Here is a 20,731-nt window from a genome sequence, read left to right as displayed (position 1 = left end):
AGCTTTAATGGTTTTTCCTATCACTTTAGGGTTTCTTCTAGGTCAGGGTTTTTTGATGATTTTCTTGCTTCTAAAGATGTACCAGGTCAAATCTATTGTCTAGATCACATCCAATCATCCTTTGACAGTCTTGTATGCATTAGATAAATTTTGAATCAATCCAAAGATTATGCTTGAGCTATAAAGATAAATTTCTAAACCCTTGCAATAGTTGATCCATCTTTGTTTATTTGGCATTGCTCTAGCATGCTTATTGTAAATTCCCTTTTCCTTTGAAATTCATGATATTCTACATTATCCATTTTGACCATTGATGTATTGTATAAGACTCGTTTACCTCTCATCAATGTATTGTGGATATTTATAATTTGCATGACTATATTTCCTTTTACCTAATGAATGGTATATAATGAATTCTTCTTCCTCATGTCATCCATTTCATTATCTAATCTGTATGTGGTTATTAGATTGCATCAATTTTGAATCTATATATTATTTATGTCATGATAGTTTAATTGTTCATGTATGGGTAGAGATTGGTTTGAACACTCTATTTTGGTGCATCATCTCCTCAGGATAGATTAAGTAGATGTTTTGTGAATTGTTTCACCCCTTCTCTTCTACAAGTGTAATTAGGTGCATCCTAATAGCTAAGGAAGTCAGCCTTCTCTAGAGACTCAACCTCATTGTTCAAGTCCCACAACTTGGAGGTTGTTTTCATGTTTCAAAAAGTTCCCTTTAGGTAAAAAATTTAGGCAAGGGTGAAAACTTTTGTGACAACATGAACTTCAAGAAATTTTTTAGAGAAACACAAATCTATGAAGTCTTTGGAGAAGACCCTTGCTAAAGTCTTGGAGCACATGTAGAAGATAGATTCCACAACTATAGAAAATCCAAACTTGTAGGCCAAGGAAAAAGAGTTGGCGAAGAGCTTTGATGGGGAATTCACAACTTTGGCTAAAGTAGTAGTAACACAAGCACATAATAATCATAATGCAACCCTATTCAACATAGTGTGCACCAATATACATAATGATTTGAAGGAATTTGATGGAAACATCAAGGAACTCAAAAATTGTATTGCTAAAGTTAAGAAGTTGTATGGATAGTGTGCTAGGAACTTAGAAAGTGTATTGCTAAAGGTAAGAAGTTGTATGGATAGTGTACAATGTCTTACACTTATCTAATTTTGATGCAAAAGTCAAAGGCCATATGAGTGATCTTTAGTCACTCACTACAAGATTACAACAACCTAAGATTAGAATTAAAGATTCTAAGAATGAGATTGAGAAGATCCACAATGCTATTATAAGCATTGAATGTGACAAGGAGAAGGTAATAATAAGATTCTCTATTCTTAGAGAATATGTGGTATCTAAAGTTGTAATTTTGTAGAGGTAATTGGAGGAATGTCTTTTAGCAAAGAATTCTCATGAAAAATTCTCCTATATTGACTTGAGTGCAGTTGAAGTGACATCCTATGCACTTTACATGCTCATCAGTATATCAGATACAATCAAAGGAAACTAGAAGAACAAATTTGACATATTGAAGATTGATTTTGTAGATTGCATATTTAGAATGACGAGCTAATCAACAACATGCAACAAGTTTTGTGATATATTTTTTGACACCTTTCCCATTGATGTCAAAGAGAGAGTATTGTGTTATTACATAGAGGAAAATTGTATAGATGTAAATATATATGTAAGGGGCAGCTTATATATGTATCAATGTAAAGAAGTGATAAGGAATGTAATGATCCATCAAAATATAATAAAATTGTTATGTTTTGAAGGAAATTTTTGTGTAGTTATTTTATTTACTTTTGTTATGTATGACATCATTTTGGGACTTAGCCAATTTTCCCAAATGTTTCCAATAATACCAAAGGGGGAGATTTTTGGAAATATGGTCAGTTATATGTCTTGATGGTTTTCACTTATGGCAAAATATACTCAACATTTCATTTATGCATTCAGAGACAAAAAATTGTATAAATAGTAGACATTTTGTAGTAGTATAGTGAACAAATATTAATAGTATGGATGATGCATAGAAATTTAGCTTATGCATAGTTTAGGAAAGACTTGTGACACCTTCATTATGATGTGTACTAGTGCACATGTATGTATAGTTAGTATGATGCAAGTTACAATAAGTTTAACTATGCTAGTATTTAACAATGCAGAACAGAGCATAGCTAGAAAATAGAGTTATATGACTTTAGGAATTATTTTGGTTTCATAATAATTACTAATTCATATTAAGCCAACTAAGTGGATCTTATTTTATATTTTTTCAAGTGTGTGAAGACATGGAGGCCAACCCAACAATACTTTTTGAATGTGCAAGATATAAGTAAAGATCTTATGTTGTGTAGATAAAGCGCGAGTTGCATAGTGAATGTGTGTGATGTGCATATATTGTGGAAGTTGCATGATTATGTGACATGTGACCTATTTTGAGAATCTTCTATGAGCCTTATGTGATGCAAAATCTAATGTTAAATTAGAGCAAGTGCAAGTTATAGTAGCAAGAAAGTATTGCATGTAATATATATTTTGTGAAGGAATCAAATTATGTAATTGCATGTTAGGGTAGTGGTCTCTTCTTGCATGCATTGTGATCTACCAACTCCTAATAAGATTGTAGGAACTCCCAATAGGTTTGAGGCATCTAAAAAGGCCTAGTCCTCTAACAAGGACTTGAAACACTATATGTACTTCATACACTCCTAACAGGGTCAATATCCTTAACTAGATCCTATTGTTTAGTGAATCATCTAGTGGGTATCATCCTCATGAGGGTTTTCCCTTGGCCAGGCTTTCCCTAATTAACAAATAATTTTTTTATGATTTATCTATATGTATGGTTATATTTATTGTTTAACATTGTTGGTTTACTTTCATATGCAAGTTATAAAGTAATTAACAATATTCAGTTGTGGGAAAAGTTTGTAGAATACTGATTCACCCCCCAGTAGTATTATCTATTTGTAACAAGTTCTAATTATTTTCTCCTTTAAAATCATTTAAAAAGTTGTTTCCTTGTAAACATAGGTGACAGAAATTCAACACTAGGTGATACTAGAAAAGTACTACACACCTTAGAGAGAAATGTTGCACGATACTGGAAAGTATCACTCTCCAGTAATAAGTTTTATCAATTTGACACTGGAAAAGTATCATAATTTAGGAGAAAAATTTATCACACACTACCTAAAAGTGTTGCATGGTAGTTATAGGAAGTATCACATTATACAAGAAAAGTTTTTCCCAGTAGTACTGTGAAATGTTATATGACACTAGAATATTATCACCTGATTTCTTTGCAAAAACTTGTTGGGGAAAAAAGAAGGTATCTCCAAAAATTTTGGTTGAGAGATGAAGGTTGTTCTGAGTGTCCTCTTGGGTTGTGCCACCTTCTAGGCCTTGACAAGTAAGAGATTATTGGTTTCATGTTTGTGTAAACTTTCATAGTTGGTTTTGGTCATGTTGGTAAGTAGTGACACTTGGAGATTCATTGGATGTCAAGATTTCTTGGTTAAGTCTTTTGTTGTGATCATTAGATCAATTTCATGTTGATATTTTTTGAATCTATGATTATTATTTCAAAAAAATGTACTATATTTTATTTATCCTTGTTCCAAGGATCTCTGAGCAGGGCATTATCGAGTGAACAATTTAGTGTTAGTTGACTATTAGCAGATTACTTTTGTTAATTAAATGGTTAATTGAAGATGACTAAATGAATGTTAAATTTTTTTTTGAAAGGGTATTCAAGATGACTTGACATTGAGTTTCATATATATGAAAGGTCAAGTTGTGAATTGAATAAAGTAATTGAAGTAATGTGAAAGAAGTGAAATAAGAAGGATATATAATTATGGACAAAATATTTAAGGAGCTGCAAAGAATATTCTAACAAGGAAGGATTAAGGGAATACACCAAAATAATGATCTAAATCTACAAAGTTAGTTTCTTTATCAATTAGGTCAATTATTTTTACTCTAACAATTGTAGCAGTGAAGAAATTTCTTAATAGAGTTGGCTTAGTAGACATTTTGTAAATCCTCTAAAAAGGTGGCATTTCTATATTGAAGTGTCTGAAGACCTCTAACAAGGCCACTCCTAACAAGGTAACTCAAATCCTCTAATAGGATCACACCTAATCATGAATTTTGTAACCTTTAACAGAGTTGGCTCCTAATAGGGCTCACTTCAAAAGAGTCAAAAGTTGTAACTACTTGCATTGGTGGTTTTCCCAGTTAGGTTTCCATGTTAAATCTTGGTGTCTCATGTGTTCATGCCATTTTCTTAATGCTTTATGTTTTTACAACTATGTTACTAAAGGTTAATACACATTAATATCTCAAATCTTCTTTGTTAACCAAGTTACAGTGAATATCTAGTTCTAACCGAGAAGAGAAAGGATTTTTTTGCTAAGTGAGAAGTTTGTATTGACATCTAAGGGATTTGGAATTATTTTTGTGCTAACTGATCCACCTTTCCCCTCTTAGTTACTCATTGCATTTCCAAAAAAAAATTCCTTGTTATTTGAAATTGACTAATGAGATGTATCTAAAGACTTGGGAAGAGGAGGATAAATTGTACAAGGTACCTTATGCTTCAACTGTAGAGAGCTTAATGTATGCCATGGTTTATACTAGGCTAGATATTGCACATGTAGTGGGAGGTGTTAGCAAGTATACAAGCCATCCTATAATTGATCATTAGAATACAACCAAATGGATTCTCAAATATTTAAGAGGAACGTCTAGTAAATGTTTACATTTTGGGAGCTCTAGTGCTGATTTATAAGGTATGCTGACTCCTATTTGGTAGGGGATCTTGATACTAGGTGAAGTACTATAGGTTATGTATTTACTATTGGTAGGACAATAGTAAGCTAAGTTTCTTAGTTATAGAATGTGAATTCTTTATCCACCTATAGAGGCATAGTATGTTGTTGCTACAAAGTCAGCCAAGGAGATGATATAGCTTCAATTATTCATGGAAGAATTGGGATAAATACAAATGGATAGTTATTTTTTTATAGATAGCTAGAGTGTGATTCATATAGTGAAGAATTTCTCTCTGCATTCAAAATAGGACACATACATTTGTGGTACCATTTCATTCAGCTAGTTTTGTATGATGAAGTTAAAGCTAGAAAAGATACACAAGTGATAATTGAGTAGATAAGTTTATGAAGATAGTGACAAGGGAGAAATTGAAATCATCTTTAACTTTGGTGAGTCTTCTAGACTAAACAAAATAAAAGAACAATAAAGTGTAGGTGGTTATATATTCAAGTGGAAGCTATAGGTTTAGGGGTGCTATGATCAATCTCCAAGTGGAAGGTTATTGTACCAAAGTTTGATTAGTCTCCAAATGGGAGGTTATTGTGATATGGAGTCTAATTAGACTTGGAGGTTAATTTTCCCCTACTTTATTCAACACAAATTTTGCCCAAATTTTACTATATGGGTTTTCAGGCACCACCCCTTGGAGGGTCCTAAGGAAGATCTTGAGGTGTTCTTCTTATCGGAGTACAAGATGGGGTCAAGGGGAAACACCCCCGCATGGGTTTTTTGGGGCAGTATTTTTGAAAGCTTAAATAATTTTATTATTGTAAAAGGTGTCAGTCGTTATTCTCCTATTAGACAAATTATTCTAGTGTTAATTTTGTAAGTGACAAAATCTTGTATAAAAAGGATTAGGGTTAGGGTTTTCATAATATATGATGAGATTGTATCTTCTTGTAGTGGTATTGAGATGTAGGTAATTATAGATTGTAATTATGTTGTGATCACTAGATAATAAACTATTGGACTTGTTGTTTGGTGTATGTAGCCCAAGGATTTAGTGAACAATGTTAAATCTTTGTATCTTGTGTGCTATTCTATGTAATTTATTGTTTTCATATTGGTTATATTTGCATGTAATTTTTATTTTTGTCTCATTAATCCTAACATAAATCTATCAATGAATTCAACAAATTTCTCTTTAGCATTCTACTTTTAATGCATTAAATGAGTTAAAGAAATTTGAGGGTCAATATTATTCCAAAATTGTTGAATGAGAGCATGAGAAAGAGTTTTAAAATAATCAATATATTAAGGAGGTAGAGAGAAATACCATTGCATGGATCTATCCCTAAAAGTATGCGGGAACAACTTAGCCATACATATGTAATCATGAGCACAATCACTACATATAGTCTAGAAACTTTTGAGATGAATTAAATGATCTCCCTCACCATTATAAGTCTCAAGATGAGGTACCTCAACATGTTGTGGAATAAAAACATGAATGATATTTAAGGAAATAGGATTAGCAACATCACATATAGGAATATTGCACTTAGATTGAGTTAATTGACCAAGTTGTTATATTAAAGTGTTGATAGTTTGAAGAAATTCTAGTAGGCATAGGTATACTAGATGGATTATGAAAGTTATATAAAGTGGAAGGAACATGTAAAGATTTTGACAAAGGATGGGAAGGAATAGGTAAAGGGTTTGAATAAGTAAAAGGAAACACATTATATAAAGGTAATGAATAAGGAATGGAATTAGGAGGAACACTCATGAGATGTGAATGGCTAGGAAGATGAACACTTAAATGATTGTACACTTGGGTAAAGAAGTGATAAGTAGTGGAGCATATGTAGCTATGCTAGAAAGAGTATTAGGAATTTGGATAGAAGGTTAAACAACTATGGAAGGAGGATAATATCCCATCTCATGAGCACATTTAATCAAAGAATTCACATGATTATTAATAAGGTAACATATACCGCACAAGATTGAGAGATTATTGTGATCATTATTAACAAGATTCTTAAGATCTTCAACAACAAAAACACTATCAAGATTTTATTTTTCTTGAGAAAGACAAGTCCAATTTTAAAAATTCATGAGAAATCTTATCAACTTGTGAAGGAGGAACTCTAAAGCATAATCTTCATCATGGGATGAGTGAGAAGTGTTATGTTCCATTATAGGATTAAGATCACAAGTAAATATGTGAGTGTCATCATGATTATTGGGAAGAAAAGGGGAATCATAATCAAAGGAGCCCATGAGTCTATGGCTTTGCCTAAAGGGAATGTTATAGGTTGGACTTTGTGTAATTAAACTCATAAAAGAGAAGATCATAAAAGGAAACCCTAATGAGGTCTAACCATACAAATGTAATAAAAAACATAAAATAAAGATCTAACAACACAAAAGACATCCAGATCTAATTCTATGAAAGATAATAAAACACCTCAAAATAAATGATCTAACTCCAAAACAATAGGGCGCAAGTTGAGTTTACCAAAAAATTTAGTGGTAAAATATAAGCACTTTAATAAGAGGCATAATTCCACATTATGGGACACTAAGCCATTCAAATATATGTGTGAGGAAAAGAGGGGAATTTGTTGGTTTGTGGTGATTGATTAGGGAAGTATTGTGCATACTTCATAAATTCTTTGGGATTTGGGGCATCACCCAAAGTTTTGTTTTGGCTATTATTTGCCAATTGGCTATTATTTATTCACCAATTTATAAATGACACATTGTAACTAATTTTAACCCTAAAGCAACAAAAATACATGTATAAAAGGGCTTAGGGTTAGGGATTTTTCATAAGATGTGATGTGAAAATTGCTTCTTACGGTGCTATTGAGATGTAAGGGATTATAGATTATAATTAGGTTGTAATCATTGGATCATAATAATAGTCAACTTTCTATGTGGTAGATGTAGCCCAGGGATTGGGTGAACCACATTAAATCTTGGTGTCTTGTGTTCTCTTCTATGTGATCTATTATTTTTTAATATTGTTTATATTTGCATGTAATTTTTATTTCTAACTGAGGTTTAATCATAACAAGTGGTATCAGAGTGAGGTTGTTTTTTAGTTATCCTCTGCAAGAAAGTCTCATAGTTGAGTAGGAGTGATGGTAGACAAGGATAAGATAAGGGTTGACAAGTTTAATGGGTAGAACTTTTAGTTATGGAAAATGTAAATCGAGGATTATCTTTATCAAAAGGATTTATGGAAGCTGTTGGAAGGAAAAACTAAGAACCAGTAAACTATGAAAAGCCCTCTGATTCAAATAAGGTATTTCTCATGAAGCATTTATTTAATATGAAAGTGCCAAAAGGTGGATATGTTATGGATCATTTAAATGAGTTTAATACCATTACTAGCTATTGGTGTAAATAAGTATTTACTATTTACACTTTACTTAAGTTTACTTAGGTTAATGCATTATTTTATTATATTGCATTATTTTATTATTTTATTTAGGTGGGACACTTAGGAGTTTGTGTACTCTCATGAGTTGTCATGTTGACAACATAGAAGTACACATCTCTATTTCAATGTGCATGGTGTCTACAACACTAGAGATTACATCATTCACTGAGTTGTCATGCAGACAACACAGTTATTCACACTCCCTTTTTAGCACATGTTGTCTACAACACTAATTTGTGTGCTACACCATTGTAGGCTTATTCTCTCATCATCGCACTTACTTTTGTCCTTAATGGAGGATAACCCATATTTGGTGGCCATGTGCCTAGTTGTATGACTTATCATGTTGCTAACTTCTATGAATTCTAGAAGCTCTCCAAAGGCTTTTATATATAGGCACTCCTAGTGTACTTATATATGGCATATTGAATGAATATATCATCATTCTAATCATACTCTCTCATTGGTCTACTATTGTGCTTGTGTTTGAGTTCCTTGGTCTTGGATGAATTTTTTCCTAAGGAAATTTTTTACATGGTATCAGAGCTTAAGGAGATTCTCTACACATAGCCTTTTTAGACCATTCATGCTTCAACACCTCAACCTAAATCTAGAGAATCTACAAAAATTGGGAGTGTCTAAAGCTAGATCTGACCTCATCATTGTGTTCAGAACATCGATTTGGTGAAGATCGACTATAAATTTGCCTATGTTGGGCTATAGTTGATTGTGAGGCCAAAAAAAATTGCAAACTAGCACTCGGAGGCACTTATTTGCAAATCGAGTATGATCTAATTCGATCTGCGAATTTATTTCAGATTTGAATATAATTTTCATTCTTTGCAATTTATTTTTTGAATTTTATTTTCAAAGAATTTTTCTACATAGTTGGGCCATTAGAGAATTTTTTTTTTGCAGAAGTGGGTAGTCACAACCCAACCCTGCAAGTTGGCAAAGTATTCCTTATTTGGCAGGGAATCATCAATTTAGTGGGCAATTCCTCATAGAAAATTTAACTAGCGACTGAACTAAATCAAGCATCAGCGCCAAATATAGTGTGCCACATAAAATTCCTGAACTGGCCACCACATAACCACTAGCAGGCTTCCACATTCAACTTTACCACATAACAATAGGCCTACACATATATACGTGATGCCCTTTCACTAAGGCATGCATCATCTATAGAAGCAACCATGCATCCTAGCACCAGGTTTGCAAATATCCATGTGGCAGTCCATGTCAACACTACCATGCAAACAAGACAAACACATCAACTATGCTATCAATTCAGTCAACAACACATCAACAAACATGTAGAAACCCAGTTAGCATACGTGGTAGTCCAACTTGGCAATTGTATGACACATCATCCAATATATATGTGACATGTAGTAGCTCATACTTTTCTATATGACACTGACATCATTAAGGGGACCCATTTTCATTGATGTCATCAAATCCACAAGCCTAAATTTGATGACCATCTAACCACCATTCTAGGGAAAATTTGATCTACTACAATGACTGTATGACTGTCAAATTTAACCCTGCCTTTTGCTGATGCAACCCCTCTCCAAATTGATTTTTGATTTTGCAATTTGACTTTGGGAGGTCATATCTTAGTCATTCAGACTCCAAATTAGGTGTAATTTTTTTGAAATTGGGTAGAATTTTTTAAAATTTTTAGTGGTGCAACTCTTTTTTAGTTTTGGTGCATGGACTTGTTAATAATTATCTTTTTTAGCAACTATGCTTGTTCAATCCTGCATTTTGCAACTTCAAATGCTCTGTACAGGCACATCTGGACTCAAAAATAGGTTCCCTTTTTTTTGAAAGTGCATTATTTTTCATCTACTTTCCAAATATTTAGTTAGATTGAATTGATGTGTGGATAAAAGTGTCACTCTTAGAAATAGGGTTTTTCTTTACTTTGTATTGCTTCAAAATAGTTGTACATTATAAAGTTCTAGATTTGTAATCCATTAAGAGGTTGTAACAAGAAAAATTAGAAGTCCATGAAGGCCAAAAATTGGCAAGTGACCATTGTAATTGCACCACTTATGAAGTGCCAAAAACATCTATTTTGGGGGGTTTCTTGATTTAGTGAAAAGGGGGTGTGTGCTTGGTGTTGTGTTCCTTATTTTCTACAATTTTCTTTCATTTTCTATATCATGGGAAATTTTAAGCTTCCAAAATTAACTCCACATAACTATGCTACCTGGTCCATCAAAATGTGGTATCATTTAATGTACAATGGAGTTTCTCAATATGTAGATGGTACCCTTCCTAAACAATTAGGTGATAATGTATTAGCAAGTGATATTTTAGCTTGGGTGGAAATGGATAGGAAAGCCCTAGGTGATATATGTTTGGGGGTTGATGACAAGATCATGTATCAAATTAAGAAGTCTTCTACATCCAAGGAAGCTTGGGATACCCTTGAAAACTTATATGGTAAAGTGTGTAAAGAGCACATTTTTAAAATTGAAGATGAGATTGTCTCCTTAGATCCTAAGTCATTTGATTCTATACAAAGTTTCATCATTAAGGTGAATGAACTAAAGACAAAGCTTACTAGTTGTGGGAGTCCTATCAAAGATGATAGATTGATCTATCTAATACATAAGAAGCTGCCATCGAAATATTCCACATTTGCTTCTTCTTATAACACCTCAAAGACTACATTAGGGTCTATCTATAAGAAAGTCTCCTTTGATGGGTATGTTTATCTATTGGATATAGAAGAGAAGAAGTTGAAATCAATGGGGATTCACAATTCATCTAGTTCTAAAGTATTGGTGGCCAACAATGAGGGTTCTCAAAATTTAGTTGGACAATCTTCAAATAAAGGAAAGGGTAGGAATAACAAGTGGAAGAAAAAATTAGAGGATGCAGAAAAGACAACACTACAATCAAATCAACAAGGAAAGTCTTCAAATTCAAATAAGAAGAAGGACAACAATAAGGAGAATAAAAAGTGTACGTATTGCAAGAAAATGGGTCATGAAGAACATGAGTGTTATCATAAGAAGATTGATGAGTTGACTAACATCATGAAGAAACATAATGTTCCATTGCCTAATGCTTACATGGAGAAAGGGTCTTCTTCATATTCAAAGGGTAAAGGGAAAGCACTCATGGAAAATTCAAAATTTTCAATGAAATGGATACGTGATTAAGGTGCCTCATACCATATGGGTTCTTTGAAAGTGGATTTTTCTTCGATGAAGCAGTCAAAGGTACCAAAAATCTTCATGGGAGATGATATTAAAATGGAAGTTGAAGGAAAAGGAAACATGGAAATAGAAAATGGAGAGTTCAAAGATGTTCTCTATGTTCCAAACCTAAGTTCTAATCTCCTATCAATCTATCAAATCACTCACCTTGGAGATGGACATAGAGTTGAGTTCCTTCCCAACTCAGTAAAAGTGCACAGTCTTAAAGATGACTCCTTGGTTGCAGTAGGGAAAGTGAATCATGATAAAAGGTTATACTCTTTCTCACATTTTGTGCCCAAGTCTCCTTCAAAGGCATTGTTATCTCAATCCAACTCAACAATCCTATGGCATGAGCAGTTTGGTCATCTTAGCTTCTGCTACCTTCAACAAATTTGCACAAATAGAATGGTCAAAGGTCTACCAAAAATCAAATTTTTCCATGGTGAATGTTCAATAGATTCAATGGATATCCATCCAGAAGGGAAGTTATAGAAAGGGGAGTTTTCAAGAGCACAAGTTGTTCTACAAATGGTTCACATGGTATTAGTAGGACATGTTGGAGTCACCTCAGTTAGCTAGGGCCTCTATATACTTTACTTTTGTTGATGGACTTTTAAGATACACTTGGGTTTACTTTCTTCATCATAAGAATGAAGTGTTGGACAAGTTTCTAGCCTTTAAGACTCCTATTGAACAAAAATCAAGGAAAGTCATCAAAGTTCTAAGAATGGACAATGGAAGCATGTATGTGAATAGAAGACTAAAAGACTTTTGCAAACTTCAGGGAATTGATCTTTAGAATCCACCAACATTCAGTCTGCACAAGACATATGTTGCAACCATGAGGATTCAGACTCTTAAGTCTATGGCAAGTTGCATGATACTAGCCAAGTCTCTAGATCCATCATTAGTAGTTGAAGCAATTAGTAGTACCACACATTCTAAATAGATCTCCTCATCCAGCCTTAGATGGAAAGACTACTTTTGAGGCATGGTGCAGCAAAAAACCTATTGTGGAACACTTTAGAGTCTTTGGTTGTCCTGCATGGGAAAACAAACCTTTTAGGAGATGCAAGGCATGATCACCTTGGCCTTGTACTTTCATTGGTTATGAAGATAGTGTGAAGGCATCTAGATTATTGGATCCAGAGACCCATCAGATCTTTGTCAAGAAGGATGTTCACTTTCAAGAAAGTTCACCCAACTTGTCCTCTAATCTTCTCCACACATCATGTCATGTGGAAACTGATAGTGACACCAGTGATAGTTCTTCAACAGATTTAGACATGTGGGGTTCTATTGATAGTTGCAGTGAGAGGTCACCACATAAGTACAGTCCACATGCATATATCGCTACAGTGATAGGTCTAGCATAGTAGGGTACATCCAATCTACCATTTCTAGCTTCAATGATAGATTTGGGAGATAATATTGATGATTTTTCTCTTCTTCTTGATGCAACAACACCTTCTTTAGTTGTCACAAGGGTTCCATCTGACCCTCTAGTTCATTCTTTGCATGATCAATCATTCCAGGTTGAAGTGATTGTAGATACTTATGATCAATAGTTGTAGAGGGGTTCTTCATTAGCTAAGGGGATAGACAGTTCCTTGAAATAGGTTGCTTAGCTAGTTGAGTAGGTTTCAAAGACAATAGAAGCATCTCATTTGTACCCATGGCCTTGTTTCTTCCTAAGGGGAGGAACACCATTCTACAGTCTTGGATCAGCTTCTTCATCAGAGTAGTCACTAGTAGACATTCTTCTTTGGGGAGGGGTAGCCTAACTTGTCTCTCTTCCTCTTCTCATTTTTCTCTTATGTATATACTATATGTATGTCATAATGGGGGGGTCTTGATTACTCCATCCATCCATACATCGTATGTGTTTTTCATCTATCTTTTTGGGGGAGGTTTTTTCCCATGAGGTTTTCCCTCTTTCTTTTCTTTATGAGAGGTTGCATTTCATTATGTACATAGGTACCTAACATGGCCTAGTAGCCAAGACCCATCATGCATTACATCTTAGATTTTGTGAACTTAAGTGCATTTCCCTAAGTTGCACTTATGGGGGGGTGTTGGTGTAAATAAGTATTTACTATTTACACTTTACTTAAGTTTACTTAGGTTAATGCATTATTTTATTAGATTTCATTATTTTATTATTTTATTTAGGTGAGACACTTAGGAGTTTGTTACTCTCATGAGTTGTCATGTTGACAACACAGAAGTACACAACTGTATTTTAGCATATGGTGTCTACAACACTAGACTTTGCATCATTCATTAAGTTGTCATGTAGAAAACACAATTATTTGCACTCCCTTTTTATCACATGTTGTCTATAACACTGATTTGCATGCTACACCATTGTAGGCTTATCCTCTCATCATCGCACTTACTTATGTGCTTAATGGAGGATAACCCATATTTGGTGGACATGTGCCTGGTTGTATGACTTATCATGTTGTTGACTTCTATGCATTCTAGAAGCTCTTCAAAGGCCTTTATATATAGGCACTCCTAGTGTACTTATATATGGCATATTGAATGAATATATCATCATTCTAATCATACTCTCTCTTTGGTCTACTATTGTGCTTGTGTTTGAGTTCTTTGGTCTTATGTAAATTCTACCCTAAGGCAAATTCTTACACTAGCCAGTTATCTTCTGTGGGTATTAATTTTGATGAATAAATTAGGGACCTCTTGATTTTGTATTCTTTGCCTGAAAGAAGGAATGGCTTGGTAATGGCTACGAGTAATTCTAGCTCTGGGTATAATACCCTACAATATAATGATGTGATTGGTGTTATTTTGAGTGAGGAAGCTCATAGGAAAACCTTAGGTGGATCTAAATGAAGAAGAAAATAAAAGAGGAAAAGGTCTCAATCAAGAGGACCAAATTATTGCCGATACTATGGGAAACCAGCACATAAGAAGAAAGATTGATGGACTTGAAAGAAAAATGAAAGAGATAAACTAGAAGGGAAAAAAGAGCCAAATGTGGTAAGTACCAAATCTAAAGAGGATGCTTTGCTTCTATCTTTAGAACGTGTTGATGATTCATGGGTTTTAGATTCTAGTGCTTTATTTCATGCTACACCTCATAGTTTTTATTTTATTGATTATGTCTAAGGGGATTTTTGGCTTATTTATTTGGGGGATAATGAACCCTATCATATTGTTGGAAAAGGAAAAGTTAAGATTAAGTTGTAGAATGGGAATCATTGGCTACTACATAACATAAGACATGTTCCAAGATTCAGTAGGAATTTAATTTCAGCAAGAAAAATCAATGATGACAATTATGTAGTTACTTTTAATGATAAAAATTGGAGTATTTCAAAAGGTTCCCTCGTAGTAGAAAATGATGTGAAATTATGTAGCTTATATCTTTGTACAGATCATACTATTCCTTCTACTTTGATTATTTTTGAGAAAAATGAATATTCAAGAATAGTTGTTACAATTGAGCAGGGAGAACAAATAGTTGTTGTAGATTCTGATACAACACTCTGGCACAATAGACTTGTACACATGAGTGAGAAAGGTATGAAGGTACTTCATTCAAAGCAAGTTTTACTAGGTCTAAAATGTGTTAATATGTATTTTTGTGAAAGTTGTGTGTATGGAAAACAAAAGAGAGTGAGTTTTGTGAAGACTAGGAAGGAAAATAAAAGTGAGATATTAGAGCTTGTGCATACAGATGTTTGGGGTGTTGAAAATATTCAAGACTATACTAGGTTACTGAGAGGGAAGGAGTGAATCAGTAACTGAAAAATCTTTATCAATTGAAAATCTTAATTGTTGTAATCCAATTACCATTTAGTTCATCATATCTAATCTAATTGCATGCATGACAAAATGGAAACATAAAAACATTCATAACACTTGAACACAATGATTTGGTGACCCATAAACCTTCCAAAATAGAAAGTAAAATTGGGGTGGGGATGATACCCACAAAACTTCAATACTATAGCATAAAGATGGCATGTTAAGGCTTACATAGGTCACTTCTAATGATATTCCTTGTTAGAAGCATTTAGAATTGCTAGGTCCACCTTGTTAGAGGTTTTACAAACACACAATGAAGTATGCACTCTATTAAGAGATTTAAGAAAGACTGTTCAATCTACCTTGTGAAAGGATTTTGACTAGTTCACCTATTAGGATGAAACAATAGATCTCTGACTTAGAACTGGATTGCTGATAGAGATTCCTTGATTATACTGATCACCTTTCTTTGATGAATATGTCTCTGCTACTTCTCTTTTGATATGGCCTTCACAATCCACTCTTTATCTACTACTTAGCTCCAACTATTCACATTTCTATTTTTGCATTCTTATTATCTTGCATATGGATGTGATACAATACATTACATATATATACCAATCCAAATTACATAGTTACAAAGTTGACCATCATATAGGTTAACACATATATCACAAAGTTGGCCCAAATGAAGACGATTAGGTTCTGAAGAATAACTTGGTGAAGTTCTGATACTCGACACCCATAGTCATTACTTGGCATCATCATGCACTCAATAGAAGTAGAAGCTCAGTCCATACTAATCACTTCAAAGTAGTCTTGAACTTGATCTGCATTGGTTACTCGATAGATATTTTGTAACTTGGCATAAACTAAATCACTTGATAAACACATTATCTCAATTTACACTAGCTTTGCATTTCATGAACTTCAAACTCGATAGAAACTATAATACTTAGTAACCATTGAAATGCTTGTGTTGAATAGCTAGACTAAATCTACTCAATTTGAATTGCTAGGCTTCAGACTAATTGAATACACTTGGTAACCACTAAAATGCTCAATAGCTACTAGAATTAGTCCAGAAAACTCGATAGCAACTGTAGAGCTCAGTGGCTATTGAGTTACATGGCAAATGCTATAGACTATTCAATGAGCTTAGTAGCCATACAAAATTTGAATAAGTGTGTGTCAGTAATAACAAACTTGACTGATATGTCAACAATCTCCCCCTTTGGCATTACAGACAAAAACACTTATCAGCCAAAATCTTATATACATCACCATGTGATACTAGCTCAGTAGAATATACTATTTTGAGATTTTTCAAAATTTATCTTTGTAATGTATACTATGTGTCTCTCCATATATAGCATACCATGTGTCTCAACAATAATCTCCCCCTTTTTGACAATAATGCCAAAGATTTATCTAGAACTTATCTACATGGAGACACAAAAATGACATAAAAAATTAGAATGTACCTTAAGAATAAATGCAAAGGTTTTATCCCAATTTTCTTGCAAAATCTTGCATGTATGTAGAGCAATTTGTATTTCTGTAGAGAGTTCTATCATGCGATTTGCAATATAGAAGTTGTTGTCATGGATCAAGGTTTTTGAGGAAACAATATGTTTCAGCATTGTATCCATGATAGGAAGGATCATATTATGAATATCAATTAGTGTTGATTGGATCCTTTCTTCTTCTCTTAACAATTCTACCTGCATGTCTGACAAAAATATGATAGTTTTCCCTTTATTTCCTTTGTGAACTCAAAAACATCACACAACTTCCCAAAAAGTGATGTCATGTTGGTGCAGGAGGTCTCAAAATTGATGAAAGCTCAACTTGATGAATAGAAATTTGCTAAGCAATGTGCTCCAACACTTCACTATCAAATTTATTTTCAACTTTCTCAATTAGCTTGTCTTGTCCACTAGTGTCCTCATTGAACTTTTGGACTGCTTCTACTAACAAAAACAAAATAGGTTGATAACTATCAACATCAATTCCTATAGCCTCAGACAAAATATTTTTAGCATCATCTATAATCTTATACTCTCTAATATCTCTTTCTTCTCTTGATTTTTGCTTCTTTGTCTTTTTCTAAAGAATTTCACCAAACTCATGCATTTGATCTACAAAAAGATTATGAATGTCCCATATGGGGATTTCTATTTCCTCATCTAAGTCTATGTCATCCTCTATGTCCTTTCCTTTACTCAAAAATTTTGTATTTAGTTGAACCTTAGGTTCAACTATCCTTGTACTTAACACTTTTGTGTCTGGAATGGAAACAATAGTTGATATACTAGGACTTGTAGTGAAAATTGGTTTAGTACTAACCAATGGAATACTAACTGGAATGCTTGTTGAATACAAAACTGAAGAAGGCATAACTAAAGTATCCAAAACTAAAGTAGAAAAAATTGAAGTACTTACTGCTAAAGAACTCAAAATTGTAGAAGGCACTATATTCATGACTGATGACATCAACTTGGTAGCTGAAGAAGAGAGAGATTGCAGCCTACTAGATGAAGTGGAATTCACTTTTGTTAATGATATATTGAGTTGAGTGGGGGTGAAGAGTGATTGGACATTTGAAGTGTTTGTGGTTATCACAATCAAACTTTCTCAAGCTATCTCCGAGCTTGATATAGCTATTGGTTTGCCTGGATAGCAAGGAAGTGAGGCAATGACTACCACAACTATCTTAACTGGTTCAGTCTCCTCATCATCTTGCTTTGCTTCCTTGGTAGCTTCCTCCTCTTTATCTTCTTCACCTTCCTCATTGTCAAAATGTGTAGGCTCAGTATGAGTTTCTTCTTCATCATTATCACTGTCATCATCATCATCTTTTATTTCCATTAGTTGTTCACTTGGCTTGTGAAGATGATAGACATTTATCCAAGTGTTTGTGGTATTTCACAACATATTCAATGTCTTTCATCAACAACAAACAAATATTGAATTTGAGAGTCATTTTTCTTTCATTATCCTTCAATCACTTGTTTACCTCAGCATCTGTCATGCTTGGTACCATCTCAATGTTTGTGCATATATATCCTTGCTAGTTTTCTTGGTATTTTCCCATCTTATCCTTATTTTATCTAATAAGACACTAGGAATTTGTGATGCCATTTGATCAAGTGAGTACCTCCATTGGCCCATTTTATCCATGACTAGGTCTTTAATCTATTTCTGCTTAGCCTCTATTCTAGTCTCATATTTGAGAGCTTTGAAGTTGGTTACACTAGCTCCTTCTCTCAATTCATTCGATCTATCCTCGAATGTGGGTGGAGGTTAGCTAAATAGGATATCACCACCTTCTTTATCTACATTCTTCCTTGTCCTTCTAGTGAAAACTATAGTGGATGGCTTAGGTGGCTTGGTGATGATCACCTTGTCTTTCTTCTTCATCGGTTCTTCTTCCTTTTTAGATTCCTCTTCATCCTTTGCTTCTTATAAATCTTCTCCTTTGCCTCTGGTTAACATGAGAGGTGTGCTAGATTTTAGCTTAGCTATCCTCCTCTTTCCTTTGCTAACTGCCTAAGGGAGCTTTAATTCTAGTTCTATCCTTGCCTTGGCTTCATCATAAGTTCCAAAGTATGGTGCCTTTGGATCAATAGGTTCATTAATTAGAGTTTCAATAATATCCTTCACTTCATCAATATTTACCTCATAAGGAAGAGGTTTTACCCACACAATTTTGGGCTTCACTGCCTGGATGTAAACTCCATCACTATCTACCATAAATCACACATCATCTTTGTAATTGTCAACTAACTTCTTAGGTATCCTAAACCTATTGTTCATTTTTTCTTTGAATACATCAAAGTAGTTGTCCATAATGCTAACATAGTTCTCTCCCATTTTTGCAATGTATTCTTGCTATAATATAGGTACATCTTTTCTCCATACTACTGTGCCTTTGGAAGGGAAGAACTTCTAAATTTAAAAGAACAAATAGGTCAAAAGTGAACCAAATTTATAAGGGGTTTTTCTTGGATGTCCTAATACTTTCCATATTTTTTGTTGAATTGCTTCAACAACAGATCTACCAAGTTATAAGATAGATTGTTTTTCACCACTTTATAAGCTAATTCCATAGCTTTACATGATGCACTATTAAGATAGCCTGAACTATATATCTTATGTGCTATAACATGAATCCCAAATTTTAGCTTTGCATCTATCACACTATTAATTTCATGTCTCTACCATCTCACTCTGCTAGGGTTTTCTTTTCCAACTCAGCCTAACCTAGTTTTTTCATCACTTTAGGTTTGGTGAGCATGGGGAGGCCAGTGATGCAATGACTCATTTTCTTTGTAATCACAACTAGTTGCTCAAGCCATAGTTGGTCATTATGCACCTAACTTAGAATGTATCTAATCCATTTAATTTGAAAACCTTGGGGCATGTTGGGAATATGTGTTAAACCTTTGTCTTCCAAATGCTTATGCTCAAGTTTAAGAATTCCATTAACAGAAAATTCACCTAAGGCATCATCCATTTCTAGTGTACCAATTTTCTTGAATAGAACACTTGAAATGAGTATGAATATCATTAATACGGATTACCTTGGGAGGGATTTGTGATTGAGCTCCACTTGAGTCAAGGGTTTTTGCAATTATAGGCACAAGTTTGAAATCCGATGCTTTTCACTCGACTTCTCAAACCAATATCTTAGACCCTCTCTTCACTTTGCTACTACTTGATACCATTTTACTCAGTAAAACTATGAGAACCTTGATAACTTGCTATAAATTTTCTTCAAGTCACTTGATCACACAGTAATTTGCTTCTTTGCAATAGCTCTTAGATTTTACGGTGAGAAATGAGTTTGATTTCATGCTTTTTGTTAAAGCTTTACCATTAATGCTCAATACAAAGGTAGCTAAGTTGACATTGTACTTGATAGGCTATCATCCATTATTCTATTGATTACTCAATGAAGGCTTCGTGAATCAGTAACCATGTGCATCTTGTTACTCTCGACCTTGTTTGATAGAGTCCATGACCCGACCTTACTAGGTAGAGAAGATAACTTGGTGATAACTGATACTAATCTTCCTTAGTGATCCTTTTGTATCTTGAATACTAATTTGGATCTTTGTCACCTTTTCAATTGGAATTGTTTGAATGTAATCTTGATAATGCAGTTCTAGTTCTCCTTTGGAAACCTAGTTGAAAATGGTGAAGTCACCCAATTCTTGAGTGACATGACCATCATTACTTGAACTAGCCTCCTCGATAGATTTATGAATCCATTGCTGCCTCATCTACTTTTGAATGTTATTTTATTTTGCCTTCTTTTCATCTTCAATTTTACATGTATGTATGTAATTTTTGGCTAGATGACCAAGTTCGGTACAAATGAAACATCTTATGGTGGTATCTCTTCTCCTCATGTGATGTTTAACACAATTCATACTAATGTGTCCAAATTATCCATAGTATTAACATCT

This window comes from Cupressus sempervirens, chromosome 3 (genome assembly GCF_028749045.1).
Source record: "Cupressus sempervirens isolate cs-2001-9-10 chromosome 3, ASM2874904v1, whole genome shotgun sequence".
Classification (NCBI taxonomy): Eukaryota; Viridiplantae; Streptophyta; class Pinopsida; order Cupressales; family Cupressaceae; genus Cupressus; species Cupressus sempervirens.
Note: the sequence above shows the minus strand (reverse complement) of the source record.